At 35.9% G+C, this 12,145-nt stretch overlaps 1 protein-coding gene and 1 long non-coding RNA gene across 4 annotated transcripts in view; one reads left to right on the plus strand and one right to left on the minus strand.

Annotated features, from left to right (window-relative positions):
- NKAIN3 (sodium/potassium transporting ATPase interacting 3) overlaps nucleotides 1–12,145 on the plus strand; it is a 612,786-nt gene that overhangs the window by 10,761 nt on the left and 589,880 nt on the right. The gene's annotated exons all lie outside the window — the stretch shown is intronic.
- LOC112678514 (uncharacterized) lies at nucleotides 842–3,402 on the minus strand. The gene is made up of 3 exons (XR_003147625.3): nucleotides 3,262–3,402; nucleotides 2,934–3,043; nucleotides 842–947 (listed from the first exon to the last, which is right to left on the minus strand). It is a non-coding gene; the product is annotated as an uncharacterized LOC112678514 (long non-coding RNA).

The raw sequence follows: 12,145 nt of genomic DNA on the forward strand, positions 1-12,145 counted from the left end.
GTTAACTAACTCCTTTTATCTAATAGCTTCCAGACCTCCCTATACATAACTGATATGTGACTCGATGATCCAGAATTGATCACGGTTCCTAAATTTCATTTCTAGGTGACCGACTACAATCTAGAAACCCTCACTACGAGAGAAAACCATTTCTGCCTATGTGTATTAGTCAATTCCCATGAGTGATGGAGGACTTACTCCAATGCCCAGCTTGGCCACCTGGCTGTGTTATTGGTTCTAATTAGCTCCTTCCACACGGATGCCAACTAATCAATGGCAAATAGATCAAAATACCTTCTTGCATCACATCTGGTTCTTCCAGCCTTAGGATGGGCTTTCTGTTCTCCCTGCATTGAAATCCTAAATAGTCATTCCTGAAGGAGGCTGTTGAAAGGTGATTTACTTATACTAAAATATATTATTTATCTTTTTTTTTTAATTTACTAAAAGAGCTTTTAAAAAAAGTAATCATTGTTGCAATAGGGAACAAATTCCTATTGCACCTCAGTTTCCTTGTCTCATTCTTTTAATACCTCTATAGGCAGATAATTAATATATTCTCATTTCCAGATGAGAAAACTGAAACATGGAGAAATTGAGTATATGAAATTGTGTGTTAAGATATGGCTTAAGCCATCAGAAATGCAGAAATGTGGGTAAAAATTCTATGAAACAAAATTCTATGTGTGTTACCTTATGACTGGATTAAAGGAGTCGTTTTTCTGGGCTCAGGCCAAACCTGCTGGAAAGACTAATTATTTAAGCAAGCGATTTCTTTACATAATATGTAATTTTAAAAATGTGATCCAGGTGCTTTAAATAATAAGAAGAGGCACTGTAACTCTTTGAAACAGCTTTTATTTCCCTTCTGCTTCTGTTAGTAGGAGGTAGTTTCCTCATGATTGATAACTATATTTGGAGTCCCTCAGGAGGCATCCCAATTTATCCTAAAACAAAAGAATGAAATGTAAGTGTTCTGCAGACCAGATATTTCACAATTTTTGCATGCTCTATTTTCTTCAACATATAAAACACTTCAGAAATGCTTTCCTTGTCCAGATATAACTTTCTTATACCACTGGGACATCTACTCACAAATATCTTTCCTCTCTCTGAGAGTTTAAGACACATTTTTTTTTTTCTCTCTCTCTGATGGGAAACTTGGCATTGGAGTGTATGACTGTCAAAGATCTGAATGTTACAGCCACACCCTTGACTGAGAGTCTTAAATGCAGGGCCAATTAGAGAAGTCATTAGATGAAGCCTCTGAACAATTAAGCTTGCAAAGATCCCTAACAGTCTTTTCATCTGAACAGAGAGCTGTGGTTGGAAATATAGATGGAGTCGTCCTCAGGGATCTGTCCTTCATACACATGGTTCTGTTGAAGCATTTCACAAGTAGGAGACTTAACGTTTTGTAACATTTCACAGACTACATCATGCAGAGGAACATTGGTCATCTATTATTAATATGTTTGTTTGACTAGTCCTAAAGTATCTGTATACATACTTTTAACTCCTTCGCCACTGACTATATTTTTATTGGAGGACAGAGGTTTGGGGGAGTTTGTTTTTAAGATATAAGTAATAGCTTGATTTTCTTTTAAGACAATACAAAGTATAGGATATTGATTTTCTTCATGTATTTTCTGATGACAAACCCATTTGGTAATTGAAAAAAAATATGTGGACTCTAATTAAGATGCTTTATTTTTGTTTTATTATATTGAGGAAATAATACTATTCTCATATTTTAGAGGACCATATCAAAACTGATGAGATATTAGTTTTAAACGTATTTTCAGACATCTGAACTTTATATTTATTATACATTTAGTCATTATAAAATTTGATTTGATTTTGAAATGTTGATTAATGGCCATTCTATCAAGGAAAAGTTTAAAATGCCTTTAGGGAAATGATAGTCAAAGCTCTTTTTATAAAAAGAAATATACTTCTTTGGTCACTATGTATTTTGCATTATATTTAATTAGGAGATAATCTGAAATTTAGATTTGGGTTAGGCAACACCTGCAATGTCTGTGTAGTTTCCATGCCTCAGAGCAGAAGAAAAAGCAATAGGGAACCCTTATCCCAGACACATCAGAATTAGACTAATGGGTGGTTAACAGCTCTGTAGCCATGATTTTCTCCAAGGTGCTCTGGAGGCTGGAGGTTGGCCTTGCTCATTGGGGCAATCACAGCTAGGTGGTGGTAGGATTAGCACTGTAAGAGCAAAACTTAATATTATATAACTTAACCCAGGGTAGCAGCAGGGACAGATGACATTAGAAATAGGTTATCCAGATTTAACTAAATGTGAGTTAAAAGATAGTGCAGTCAATCATGGCAAATTTTATCAGCTTAATCTATTTAAGTCTAAGGAATGGAATCATTGAACATTTCTGGGAGTTTCTGATAATCAGACTTCTTTTCCTCTATTACATTCATGTATAGGGGCAGTGGTGCTTTTGGTGGGACTAAACTGCATATTCATGTATATACTCCGTCATGGGCAATGAGAACAATTTGCAAGAAAGTCCTGGAGATAACAATCTTAACAGTAATAAACCACAGACAAAAGATGAAGGAACATCGAATATTGGAATGTATAAATATAAACATGATATGTAGCCATCCACTTTTGTTGGCATTTATCAGATATATTTAAACAAAAGAATGTGATAGTTTCATGTTTTTCATAGTGGAATATTTTGAGAAATGTACAGTCAGATTTAAAGGGAATGCTAATTTGGAAACAATTCAGAAGGAAAAATGAAGGAATTCAGATTGTTGAGCTTAATGGTAGATTATTGGTATAACAAGATGCTGTCTTAGAATGTTGAAATGGATATTTTCCTTTCCTTCCTTTCCACCACCCCCATTTCCTTCATCTCTGGAATCATTGTCTCACTGTGCATATTCTGACCTACCTTAATTACTGAGCCAATGTTGACAGAGTCAGAATAGTACATATGTTATCTTCAGCTCTTCAGTTGGTGACCAGTAAGACTTTAAATCATTTACTGAAACATCGTTTTTTCTTAGAAGCAGAAAGAATGAAAGACAATGACATAGTAAGATGACTTATCAAAGATGACCTTTCCAAAGGTGCCCCATGTTGCTCCTCACCCACTGGGTTCCTGAGCTTTCTTGGTGGTTCCTAAGTCTGATAACTGATCCTACCCTATGTTGTTGGCCCCGGGCCCAATCAATGTAATAAGATGCAATTGATGTTAACTTAGCACAATATTTACTTACATCCTTTGCTTGTGCTTCCTGCATCTGTCTCTGACCACCATGAAAGATGCAGACACGGAAGTTTATACACAATTGTCATTACAGACCACCCTCACTCTGCAGATCCCAGCTGCAGCTTGTTCTGTTCAGCTATCCATTGTGATGATAAAATTACAGCATAACAGTGCCTGTGCCACTGTGCCTGTGACCACCGTCTGCTGGTGTCACACCATGAATTCTTTCCTCAGTTGTATTTTGTGGATGTGACACTCTTATGGAGACTTTCAGAGGCCACCTGGAACAATGTTTTATGATCTGGCCTTTTCCACCCATATGGCTGAAAAAGGAGCCATGTGATATTTTCCAACACGATCACTTCCTTGACAAAAAAGAAAAGTGATATCAGGAACTCGTACCTTATGGTAGCACATGGCAGATAAAAATAGATGCGTAAAAGGTACCATTACAGAAAACGAGTTTGATGTTAATTTAGGTGTGTAAGTAATCAATTTTTAACTGTCTACTTCTTGAATCACTGTTTAAAATTACTACCTGGGGGATCCCTGGGTGGCTCAGCGGTTTGGCATCTGCCTTTGGCCCAGGGTGTGATCCTGGAGTCCCGGATCGAGTCCCACATCGGGCTTCTTGCCTGGAGCCTGCTTCTCCCTCTGCCTGTGTCTCTGCCTCTCTCTCTCTCTCTCTGTCGCTCATGAATAAATAAATAAATAAATAAATAAATAAAATCTTTTTAAAAAAATAAAAAATAATAAAATTACTACCTGGACTTTGAGAGTAGATGCATGTTTCTTTCTACTACTCCATTTGCTATACATATGTATGTATGTGTGTATCTATCTATCATCTATCTATCATCTATCTATCTATCTATCTATCTATCTATCTATCTCTTTCTATCTATCTAAAGCCAAATGTGTGTGTATATATGTGCATATATAAGCCACAGCAGTGACTACTCTATAATTAATCTCTTCTACAAAGTGGCAGGTATGATCAAATTCTATAAACACATTTGTCTAAACAACATGTCTTGTGAAGCTATGGAAGAAGATTTTGAAAATTATTTCTATTCTATGAAGATTTTTAATTTTTTTTTATTATTTTGTTTGAAGATTTTTAAAAAGAATTTTTAAAATTTATTCAAGAGAGACACAGAGAGAGAGGCAGAGACACAGGCAGAGGGAGAAGCAGGCTCCCTGCAGGGATCCTGATGTGGGACTTGATCTTGGCACTTCGGGATCACACCCTGAGCTAAAGGCAGCTGCTCAACTGCTGAGCCACCCAGGCGTCTCCTATTCTATGAAGATTTGAAGAGTAGAGTAGATTGGGGTTACTTTTATCTAAAAAGATAGACACAGCCTATATTAGTTCTCTCAATGTGATATTTAGATAGGTATTTTATATATATAATATATATAAATATATACATATAAATATATACATAGAGAGATTTATTATAGGAATTGGTTTATGTGGTAATGGAGGCTGAAAGGTCCCACCATCTGCCATCTGCAAGCTGGAAAACCAGGAAATCTGGTGATACGATTCAGTCTGAGTCTGAAGTCTTTAAAACCACAAGGGCTGATATCCCAAAGTAGGAGAAGATGGATGTCCCAAAGCAAAAAAAACAAATTCTCCCTTTTGCCCTTTTGTTTCATTTGGCCCTCAACAAACTACCTGATGCTCACCAGCATTCCTGAGGGTGATTTACTTTATTGATTCAAAAGCTACCGATTCAAATGCTAATCTTTCCCCAAAAACATCCTCACAGGCACACCTAGAAATAATGTGGATTTCTTCCCCAGTTTTGTTGAGAAATTTATCACAATAGGTTCAGCTAACATCCATCATATCATAGAGATACAATAAAAAGAGAAAAAAACAAAAGAGAAAAAAATTGAAATGTGTATTCAAGTCCTTTGTCCATTTTTCGTTGGATTATTTGGTTTTTGTTTTTGTTTTGTTTTTTGCTATTGAGTTGTATATATACAATTTTATGTATTTTAGATATTAATCCCTTATCAGATATATGATTTGCAAATATTTTTTCACATTCCATTGATTGTCTTTTCGCTTTGCTAATGATTTTCTTTTTTTTTTTTCTTTTTTTTTTTTTTTTGGTGTATAGAAGCTTTTTAGTCTGATGACTCCCATTTATTTATTTTTTATTTTGTTTCAGGTGCTTTAGGTAGTAATTGTGATTTCCAAAATCATTACCAAGACTCCTATCAAGGAACTTTATTTCTGTGTTGTCTTCTAGGAGTTTCATGGTTTCAGGTCTTATATATGGGTCTTTAGTTCATTTCCAGTTAATTTTTGTGAATGGTATAAGTTAGGGTCGTTTCATTTTCTTTATATGTGACTATCCAATTATTCAAGGGACTCTCTTTTCTCCATTGACTATTTTTGGCTCCCTTGTCAAATTCAGTTGACTATATATGCTTGGGTTTATTTCTGTGCTCTTGATTCTGTTCCATTGATTGTTTTCATGCCAGTTCCATACTGTTTTGATGACTGTAACTTTATCGTATAGCATGAAATCAGGGAGTGTGATGCCTCCAGCTTTGTTTTTCTCTCTTAGGATTTCTTTCAGTATTCAGGGTCTTTTGTGGTACTATACCAATTTTAGGATTTTTTTTTCTATTTCTATAAAAAATGCTATTGGAATCTTGATAGGGATTGCACTGAAACTATAGATCACGTTTGGTAGTATTAACATTCTAACAATATCAATTCTTTCAACCCATGAGCACCTTTCCATTTAATTGTGTCTTTTTCAATTTCTTTCATCAGTTTTTTTTTCAGAATACAGATCTTTTACCTCTTTTTGATCAGTTTATTCTTAAGTATTTATTGTTTTTGATGCTACTGTAAATGGGATTGATTTCTTTATTTCTTTTTAAGATAATTATTGTTAGTGTATAAAAAATGCTACTGATTTTTACATGTTAATTTTGTATTCTACAACTTTACTGAATTCACTGATTGGATCTAACAGTTTTTTTCCTTGAAACTTTGGGATTTTCTCGATATAAAACCATATCAATTGCAAATAGAGATAATTTTACTTCTCCCTTTTCAATTCTGATATCTTACTTCTTTTTCTTGCCTGGTTGTTCTAGCCGGACTTCCAGTACTATGTTGAATGGGAGTGGTGAGAATGGGTAGCCTTTTCTTGTTCCTGTACTGAAATGGCAAGCTTTCAACTTTTTACCCTTGAGTATGATGTTAGTTGTGGGCTTGTCATGTATGGGCTTTATTATATTAAGATGTATTTCTTTGACTAATTTGTTAAAAGAGTTTTTATCATAAATGAATGTTGAATTTTGTCAAATGCTTTTTCTGCATCTATTGAAGTGATCCCTGGATTCTTTTCCTTCATTCTATTAATCTGATATATCACACTGATTGATTTGCGTGTTTTGAAACATCCTTGCATTTCAGGGATAAATCCTATTTGATCATGGTGAATGATCCTTTTAATGTGCTGCTGAATTCGTTTGCTTGTATTTTATTGAGAATTTTTGCATCTATATTCATCAAGGATATTAGCCTGTAGAGAAATAATGTTTTATCAACTATTTGGGCATCCCTTAGCTCCGTCAAGTTGACATATAAAAATTACCATCATAGAGCCATTATTGAGGCAGAAAAATAAAACAAGAAGCTTTCAGTAATGTTTATAGGCATTTAATAGGTATATTCCACTTGCCAAAGCAAACATTTTTGACATTTGTTTATTTTTCAAGTTGTAAATTTTAATTGTGGTTTCACCTAAATATGATATAAAGCATATTTTATTTTATTTTATTATTTTTTTTAATTTTTATTTATTTATGATAGAGAGAGAGAGAGAGAGAGAGGCAGAGACACAGGCAGAGGGAGAAGCAGGCTCCATGCACCGGGAGCCCGATGTGGGATTCGATCCGGGGTCTCCAGGATCGCGCCCTGGGCCAAAGGCAGGCGCCAAACTGCTGCGCCACCCAGGGATCCCCATATTTTATATTTTAATGATGTCATTGAGTCAGTTCCCTTCTTTTTTATTAACACTCAAATTTTATACTCTAAATTAGAATCTATGGAAGCTCTACATCGGTGAAACTTTGGTTGCATTTTCAGTACACGTTTCCAGTATGTGGCATCAAAACTATAATTAGGTGGCTTTAGATTTGGAGGCACAAGGAAATTTGAAACAATTCCAAACTTTTTTAAATTTTTTTTTTTTTCAATTCCAAACTTAATATTGCATACTGCCTCCTCGGTTAGTTTGGCTTGAGATTTTAAGTATCTGAAAGTCTGGGGACTCAGATATGTAGCGTAATTCCTGCATTATTATATATGACCACAGTGAAAACTCACAGCACCCGGGGGACATATTCTTCAGGATATTCCATGCCCCACAAAACTGATTTAAATTGAATTTTCCTTTACTTCAAAAAAAGAGCTCATTCTTTCCTTCCCTCTCTCTTTTCTCTTCATCTGTTCTTTCTCTTTGTCCTTCCTTCTGCCTTTCCTATCTTACATTTGTTTTCTACCTTCTCTTAACTTTGTGAAGAAAAAGGGAGTTTGAAAGGTTAATAATATATTTTATAGTGTTACATATTTTTCCTGAGTGCCAATTTACTTTTGGACCTTATTATTTCCATTTGAGATACTTGCAGCACTTAAAATTAACTCATTTCTACCAACAAGATTATTTGTGAGGCTTTTTAGAGCCTCATCAATGAAATCACAACAGCAAATGTGATTAGATAGATCTGAATCAAATTTCAGAAGCCATTACATTCGTTCATTCTCCCAAGCATGTATTGATTTATTCATGACTTTATTCAGGTATAACTACTGAAGGCTCTCCATGTGCTCTGCGCAGTGCCAGACGTTGGCTGAATAGGGCATACATAGCTTCCCCCTCATGGAGTGGGGTGTATAATGATAAAACATAGTTTAGGTACAGCAAATATCTGAAGCACAGAGGATTAAAACATGAGCAATTGTTATATGTCTGAGGGTTTTTGGCTAACATTTGTAATAATGTTGTTATTAATATTAACATTACCTAATAGAATGTTTGAAATAATTTTTATTTACTCTTTTCCATACTTAATGTGTGACTGTCTATGAGAGGAATTAAAAATCAGGAGTGCCTGGCTGGTTGAGTCAGAAGTGCATGCACTCTTTTTTTTTTTTTAGGATTTTATTTATTCAGGAGAGACACGCAGAGAGAGGCAGAGACCAGAGACATGGGTAGAGAAAGAAGCAGGCTCTCCATTGGGGAACCCTATGTAGGACTCGATCTCAGGACCCCAGCATCACGACCTGAGCTAAAGGCAGATGCTCAACCACTAAGCCACCCAGTTACCCCTGAAGAGCATGCTACTCTTGATCTTGGGGTTGTGAGTTTGATCCCTGTGTTGGGTGTAGAGATAACCTCAATTAGTGAAACTTTAAAAAAAAATCCTATTTGTCCTGAGGAGAGACTAGAGACAAGTAAATAGATAATGTCAATGTAATGTGCTATGCTACAGACTGAACTCTGGGGCTGTTGAGTACGCATCCAACTCAGGTTAAGAGCAAGGCGCTCAAGGACGCTTCTAGGAGTAAGTCATACTGGAACAAGGTGTGGAGTATGGCTCAGTGTCAACCAATTTGGATGAGATTACCTGATTGATATGGTCATGAGTAAATAATGTACACATATTATTGTGAACCAAGTAGAAGGTCAAGCCACATGGAACATTCAAAATATCTAAAAGAATGAGAAATATCAATAAGCAGTGGAGTTTTCTAGTACAAAAACAATCTACCATATCTTCTCCAATAGAGGGAATAATAGGGGTGAACATTTCAAAAAATGTTGTTGCAGCAATATGTTCCTTTGCACATTTGCTAAAATGTCCTAAGGAATCCTAGTGCCTCTTGTCTCCCCAGAAGGGAGCAATGAGGGAATCTCAGGGGGCTCCGGACTCCACTCCTGATCTAATTCTGTAGGACAGCAAGGTTAACATTTTCAGCAGGGCAGTTAAGATTCTTTTTTGTTTGTTTGTTTTTTAAGATTTTATTTATTTATTCATGAGAGAACAGATAGAGAGAGAGAGAAAGAGAGAGAGAGAGGCAGAGACACAGGCAGAGGGAGAAGCAGACTCCATGCAGGGAGCCCGATGTGGGACTCAGTCCTGGCACTCCAGAATCACATCCTGACCCAAAGGCAGATGCTCAACCACTGAGCTGCCCAGGAGTTCTCAGGGCAGTTAAGATTCTATGTCTTACAGAATGCTGAACTCTAACTAAGGCTGTAATTTGAGAAAGTGATTTTGCTACTGAAAAGACTCTTAAAGCCACTAGTTTAGAAAATGTTAGTGGTTGATTTATTAAAATCGAGATGATTTCTTTTTATTTATTAAAATGAAAAAAAATCCATAATAAAATTCTAACTAGGAAGTTACCATATTTAAAAAAAATCAAGATTTTTCTCTTCACATGCATATCTTCTTATTAAAAGATGGCAAATTCATTTAGAAATGTACACACATATGAAATAAAAATGATAATTTTTAATACCTATTATCAAAACTTCAGACATGTTCAAAGGGGACCATAGCATGAAAGGATTAATCTGCATAGTGTGACTTTTAGGGAACCCCCTTTTTAAAAAATATTTTATTTAAATTTGTTTGCCAACATATAGTATAACACCGAATGCTCATCCCTTCTTTAGGTAACTTTGAGAATTGTAATACATATTCCATTGAAGAAATGAAGGAGGCTGCATCCATCCCTGCCATTGCGCAATAATTATATTTAAAGCAGACATTTTTACTGTGTTATTTTCAAAAGTATGCGGTTTTCTGAGTTATGGCAGATAATAAATAGAACTCTCTTTTTGTGTTCCACAATTGAAATTTTGGCTTGTATAGATTATTTAGAATTGTAGCAATAGAGCAAATGAATCAACTTGATTTTCTTGCACAGCATTTTTCCTTACATGGAACTCATTTGTTTACTTTTTAATACATTACATAAGTGTGCTCTGGTGGAATTTCTATGAAATTTTAGTTTTTAGGTCAAATATAGGTGACTTCTTATATTTCCCCTAATTATTTGTGAAATTTCTCTTGGGAGGTATGAGTATATCTTAACATGAGTATGTTTTCTATTTGAAAATGGTTATCTTCTCTAAATTATTAGTCTTGTCAGTATTCTAAATTGTTATCACTTTTTAGCTTATTTTTTATTATTTGCATGTATACTTCCCCCATTGTAAGGATGGAAGGTTCCTGTTCTACTTGTTTTTGTATTCCTCATGGTGCTTGTACTCTGCTATAAATCAGAGTCAATGGATATCTGTTGGATTCTGGTTAGATGAGTTATTATTTCCTTAACGTCAGGATGCTTTTGGTTACACGAGGCAAAACACACAGGTAAAAGTTACTTAAACCAGTACTATGCAAAGTGTAATCCATAGACTGCTATCAGCACACAAACTTCATTTCTGATCTGTAAGGAGCTAAGTAAGCATTTGGAAATACTCATAGCAATTTGAATTTATCACAGTATTTAAGTATCTGACCATTATCCTCAGAATTTTTTATTTTAAACAGTTTTTTGTCTTCTGCTAATTGAGAATTTTTTTAAAAAAGCAAACAGTTCCTGTATTACAGAGTGTTAGAGAAGCAGACATTTAGACACTGAGTGTTTCATAATAACTCTCACATAACAAGAAATCAAAGGGAAATAGTTGCTGGGGTTGGCTTACTGGTTCAGCAGTGTTAGGGCTCTAGTGGTGTTTCTGGAATTCCCTTTCTTCTATCCTGGTTCCAACATGCCTTCAGTGGGTTCCAAGTCTCATATGTTTTCCCACAAAAATATTTGTCTCAGACAAGAAAAGGACAGATGGAAAAGAGCCGTTCTTCTCTTGTAGCTGTTTTTTCATCTAGAAAGAGATCTTTGCCAGATTGCTACTCATGTTTACTTGATGAGATTTGGGTCACTTGTGCTCCCTCAGTCAATCCCTGGAGAACTCTCAAGGCCTAAGTCTAGCATGGCGCATCCTCTAGACAGGACACCTCGCTGCATGAACAGAGCCGGGGTTCTATCAGCGAGAAGGACTGGGGGAATGGCAGTTCTGCACATTTCTCTAAAGACCTAACATTATCAGAAATTGATGTAACCTTGAGAATATTTTCATAAGTGGGGGATGTAATAATAGTTCAAATTAATAGAGTGCCTATCACGCTAGGTATTTTCTGTGTTTCTTTATATTTTGTATAACTACCCTGCACATAACCAGTGTTACTCTATTTTACAGATAGGGAAAATGAAACAGAGAGAGGTTAAGCATCTTGCCCAAGGTCACATCCCTGGGAGATAAAGCAGAGCTGGGAATTTAGCGCTGCATTATGAATATCTCAATCCAGCCTCCTTCTACTGTGCTACAAAGGTTAGTTTTGTTTGGTGTCATAGAGTGACCAGGCAGTGTACATGATATCAGAAACCTGGGAAGGTCTGATCCAGGAGACTGACTTGAGTGATGCCCTCAATTAATTAATTAATTAATTTTTAAGATTTTATTTATTAGGGAGAGAGAGAGAGAGCATGAGCAGAGGGAGAGGGAGAAGCAGACTCTCTGCTAAGCAGGGAGCCTGGGCCCCCAGGGCTTGATCTCAGGACCCTGGGATCATGACCCAAGCTGAAAGTAGACGCTTAACCACCTGAGCCACCCAGGTGCCCCAAGCAATGCCCTCTTTTAAATACCAAGTGTGAACTATCTTAATATTTCCAATAGCTCTCTGGCACATGGTTCTATATTTTCTTTCCTTCAGGGTGAACCCACTCTGCTACTGTCTGAAAAGCACTCTCCCTCATACAACATCTGTCACTGTCAATTGCT

Source organism: Canis lupus, chromosome 29 (assembly GCF_003254725.2).
Source record: "Canis lupus dingo isolate Sandy chromosome 29, ASM325472v2, whole genome shotgun sequence".
Lineage (NCBI taxonomy): Eukaryota > Metazoa > Chordata > Mammalia > Carnivora > Canidae > Canis > Canis lupus.